This window comes from Micromys minutus (assembly GCF_963924665.1).
Source record: "Micromys minutus genome assembly, chromosome: 28".
Lineage (NCBI taxonomy): Eukaryota > Metazoa > Chordata > Mammalia > Rodentia > Muridae > Micromys > Micromys minutus.
The window spans coordinates 21,914,839-21,920,400 of NC_137963.1; the positions used below are offsets into that span (position 1 = coordinate 21,914,839).

The window sequence follows — 5,562 nt, forward strand, 5'->3', positions numbered from 1 at the left end:
AGAGGGTTTTCAACTGCACCTGGCTGGTAGACTGTCATGTCTAGCAGTCTGGAACTTTGGGGAGGTCTTTGTTGCAGGTGTTGGTACTGGAGTTATGAAACAGTCGTAGAAGTTGACTTAGAACCCAGAAAAATTTTAGAATAAAGGTAGGATCCAAGTATAGGCATTCGGTTCTCCTAGAGTAGTTTGCCAGACTCATCTTTACCCTATTTCTTTTTTTCCTCTTTAACAAGCTGTTTATTAGTTGTTTTCGTCAGTATGGATATCCTTTACTACAACCTAGAATACTAGGCTTCCAGGAGGTGGTAGTGTGGCAGTGGTGAACTTGGGGATCTGGTCTCCCAAAAGCACCTGCCGCTCTGCTCCTGACTTTTGAATGGCGGCCAAGTGGATCACTCCTCTGCTGGAGCCGTCCCATTCCATAGACAAAGGAAGAGCATTGGCGGTGAACTTCAGACATTTGTCCTTGGCCATGCCTTCCTGACAGGTAGCATCAACATAGCCATAGATGTAGGAGCTCCTGGAGCCTCTGACAGCAAAGGACTGTCTTGTCATCACACCTACCTCATGGGAACAGAGCACACCTGCCCTCCTTCTCGAGGGTCCCAGCCTGCAGTGATGATTCCTGCCATCAGATCTTCTCTGTGCTGGTAACACATCTCCTTAAAGAGACTGGTGGCTGTGTGGACTAGTAGAGGCTCGTTCAGTTCAAGACTGTTGAAACCAAGTTGGTAAGTGACAGCATCTTGGGTATCAGCTGCTGAGCCTGAGCAGCAGCAGAAGATATGATCATGGATAGGAGTTAGCTTGCTTGTCACTCATTTGGTGATGTAGGACCCACTGGTTGTTCTAGAGTCTGCTCCTAGAACCATGTCCCTGTCAAATTGCACAGCCATGATTGTGGTTCCTGTGGAGACTTCTCGGTTTTCCCAGTCTGGAGTAAGAGCCTTCGGCAGAAAGGCCGGTGCAGAACCTGCTCCAAAAACAGCTAAGGTGGCCGCCATCTTCCTCTTCAAATTGACATTCTTATTTCTTGATAGACGTATCTACATATAGGAGTCTATAGACTTCCCAAGTTCATATTGAATGCTACTATGTAGAAACACATTTACAAAAAAATAAGTGCAAGGGAATCTATGTCTTTGAAAGGTAATAGCAATATTTATTTATTTAGTGTGTGTATACATGTGTAGATTAATGCACAGTGTACACATTACCAGTGGAGGTCAGAGGAGAGTATCAGATCGCCTGGAACTGGGCCTATGGGTGATTGTATTTTGGGATACCAACCTTGATCTTCTTTAAGAACAGAAAGTGCTCTTAACTGCTGGGTTAAGAAGTGAGCTTAGACATAGCTAGTAAGAGGTGAAATCAATCAAACAAAAACCCCCACAGAACTAGTGACTCTTTGTTTATTATGCTAACCTTGATTTTTACAATATTTGTCATGACAGCATATTGCCTAAATATAGTCATTATTTAGAAACTAAGTCTCTCCAGTTCATTTAAAATTAAAAATGATAATAGTTGTGCTAAAGTAAATTTATCAAGAGATTAAAATCTGCCTCTCTTCTCAAGTTCTGGAAAGAAAACATAGAAACAAAAATCCTTGATCTGGGGACATAATTCAGCAAGCGAAGCTTGCTGCACAAGTTTGAGGACATGAAGCCAAGGCTTCAGAATCCATGTAAAAGTCAGGAGTGTACCATGAGCATCTATAATCCTAACTCTTCTATAGTTAAGGTGGGAGGTAGCAATTGGAACATCCCTTGCAAGCTAGCATCCCTAGCCTATCCTATGCACCATGAAGAAAACAAAGCCATCTTGTTTCAAAAAAGGTAAGGACTGACACACATGGTTGTGTTTTGACATCTACACATGCCACATCCACAGCACATGTACACAGTTAAAACTTCTACCCGAGAGGGTACCTATACATCCATCATAAAAAACAGGAATGCCCAAATCTTCCCTTTCAGATGGACTGTTTTGTTATATACCTGTTCAATGTGACATTTGTTACTTAACATTGTTGAAACAAAATGCCCACTAATAGAAACTTTAGGGATAAAGAGTTTGTTTTGGCTCAGAGCTTAAGCTTTGAACTTAAACAATTGCTCATTGGCAAGGAAGGTATTGATGAGGCAAGGCATGAAGCATTTGGTCACATTGCTTCTATGCTCAGAAAGGAAAGAGAGATGTATGCTGATGTTCAGCCGACTTTCTCCTTGTACTCAGTCCTGGACACCAGCCTACATGTAGGGTGGGGTGAGTTCTCCTAGATTAGTTAACCCAATCTAGAACCAAGAGATTTGTCTTTTCAGTGACTCCAGACTCATTAAGTTGACAACCAATATTAAACCACCACAAATATCCTAAATGCTAGTTTTCATCTGGAAAATGGAATTATACCACTCTTGGAGCATTGGTAGCCATTCTTGTCTTTAAAGCCATCAATCCTGTTCTCTTGTCAGGCTGAATCTTTCTACAGCCATTGGCTGTGGTAACACAGCACATCTGATTGCCCCACACACCAAAAAGAAAAACAAATCTCTCTATTTCCTCACATTGTATTGATAAAATTATTGAAAATAAACAATAATTTGTAGGGACTGGAGAGATGTCCAAGTGGTTAGGAACACTTCCTTTTATTGCAGAGAACCAAAGTTTGGTTCCCAGCATCTAAGTCAGCTGCTCACAGCTGCTGTCACTTTAGCTCCTGGGGGTCCCATACCCTCTTCTGGCATCCACTCACATTTACATTTACAAGCACAAACTTACACTCAGATACATACATACACATGAAATGAAAAGTAAAATCTTTAAGTCATAACGTATATGCTAAAAACTTTCATTGAACTGTCATCTCTCCTAGAAAGTTGACTTTTTATGGTTCTAAAATGGCTTGTCTAAGAAGAAAGAAATCTAAAGAAGTGATTCAATTATATTTCTGTAACAATCATAACAATATCACAGTGCTGTGGTCACACAGACAATGACTTGAAGGGCACTCCACTGAAGACATTTAAAAAAAAATCAAGTCTGTCCTTATCCTTTGAGTTCTTAAGAGGGGTTGTGAATTCCTTGTAAAAGCTTGGTGTAATATGGATTGTGAGTCTTGCCAATGTCTTCTTGAGAATATGAAGCAGGCGTGGGAAAGCCCAAGATCACTGTTAACATGTGGGGTTGAAACTACCCTGAGTGGGCTGTCTTCTTTTTATTGCATTTTCTATGGGTGGAGTTGAATGCTTTTAATATCTGCTAGAAGAAATGAAACACTGAACTGTTTCTCTTTGTAAATGAAGACCCAGTTCATTCCAAATGGTGGTTAGAAATGTAAGAAATGTAAGACTTAGCATGAGGTCATCTCTCTTTGCTGTTACTGCTGGGGCACATGCCTTTATGCCATGTCTTGTGTTCCGAGGTGGTCTAGCCACCTCTTTCTGTATGTTCTACAATGATTATACATGATGGGGGCTGAGGATCTCTTTTGATTTTTATTTGGGGACACTGCATCTGCCTGAGCCACCCTTTGGACTGAAATTGTATGTGCCATGATTGAGCTGTGTATGCACAGAAAAGAGGCTTTGTGGCTATCTTTGTTGGTTGGCTCCAGCCCCTTTAAGACTGCTAATACCAGCAAGCTCACTGAATCACAGAGAAAAGACCTGAAGACTCACTTAAATGATTGACCTATTTCTGGGCTCTCTGTTGTTGCAAATTACAAGAATATACTGTGTGCATTTTCAGGTAATTTGACACTATTACCTTAAAACTCACTGGTTGCACCTCCCCCTGCCCTCCCTTGTTTAGATGGAATATCTGACCTTTTCCCTTGGCAGGCTGCTTCTCTTTTCCAGGTAACTGGTGATGATTTTATACCCTGGATGATAATCAATATGTAGAAGCTGTCTTTATTGATTTGGATAAAACCACCAATTACTGCTATTTTGAGCAGAGCTCAATGGGATTAGATGCGATTACATGGCAGTGGAGTGTGAGCCTATCAGCACCCAGAGGCTGTTGTGTGGCTATTTAATATTTACAGAAGTAATGTGGATGAATGGTGACCCAGCCTCAAAACCTATTCAGTAGATATTGTCTCCAACCCTCATGGAGCAAAAACCCCAAGTGAGACCACGTAGCCATACACACTTCAGATCACTGGTGTTTAGAATTTAATGACTCTGTCTCCAGGTTAGCAAAGGTGGACTGGATCAAAGAGAAGCAATCCCAACTGACCCAGTCTTTACCCTGACATTTACCCAGAATGCAGCAGCAATGACATCTCCAAGAACATGGATTTCAGTCATATCTATGTGAATGTCAGTCACTGGGAAGAGAGAACAAAGTAAGCTGGGGAGAAGCATATGTCCTCAGTGAAAACAGCCTGATCAAGATCCCAACACATCCTGAGATTCACTGGATACAGCCTCCCCTGAGACTTTCCATCATCTGATATGAGATGAGAACACCTATATGCCCCAGCAATCAGGAGCATGGTATACTGAAGTGGTGCGGAGCATATCAGACACCTCTGTACTGCAATAATGAGGAGCATAGCATAGTCCAGTGATGGGGAGCATTGCAAACACATCCATTCTTCAGTGATGGTGTGAATGGCAGGCACCTCGATACTCTAGTGGTGGGGAGGATGGACTTATAGCTAGCCTGATACTTTTTACTTAAGTCACTTCCTGCAGATTACCAAATCTTTCTATGCTCTTTGTAAAATGGGAACATTAACAAAATTCTTGTACTCGCACTCAGCTTCCACTGTTAGCCTTTCTATCTGAGAAAGCAACACAGATGCACACAGCACTCACTTCTCTTTCTAGGTCTGTGCTTATGACTACATGTCTTCACCTGCTTCAGTCACATTAGTTAACAGATGTAATGCCCACGACCCATGAAAGTTACTTCTTCTGACTGTGGGTTGGTCTTCTAAACAATTACCTTTGTTTTTTTTTTTCCTGATGCTGTGATAAAATACTCTGGCAAAAGCTAGTTAAGGGAAAGGGGGCTTCTTCCAGCTCATAGTTCAGAAGTATAATCCATCATGTCAGGGATGTCAAAGAAGCAGGAGAATGAAAAACCTCACCAAAAGGCATCCATAGTCAAGAACCAAGAAAGCATGCATGCCAATGATCAGGGTACCTTCTGTTTATCAAGTTCAGGATCCCTTCCTGAAGTAAGACTCTACCCACAATCAAGATAGGTCTTCCTACATCTGTTAACATGATCAAGATAATCCCACACAGACATACCCAGCTTCTGGATAATTTTAGATTCTACCACACTTGACGATAACACTAACCATCACACACATATTTCTTTAAGAAATTGAAAGTTATATACTACAGTAAAGTTCTAATAAGCGTACCAACTATCTATATTTTATTATATTTATATATATTATGGTATCATTCATACATTCACTTATTAAAACTTACTTATTGAGCTTCCTCTGTTTACTAAAAAGATATTGTTCTGGCTATTAGGGTAAAGTGCTAGTTAATACTAATGGTAAGCTTGATACAAAGAATCCCATATCCCTATGAA

The 5,562-nt window shown here is 40.9% G+C and overlaps 1 pseudogene across 1 annotated transcript; it reads right to left on the bottom strand.

The window, feature by feature from the left end:
• Positions 1-279: 279 nt before the first annotated feature.
• On the bottom strand, positions 280-1,004 carry LOC308438710 (proteasome subunit beta type-6-like; annotated as a pseudogene). The gene has a single exon. The product of its transcript is annotated as a proteasome subunit beta type-6-like (transcript).
• Positions 1,005-5,562: the final 4,558 nt, after the last annotated feature.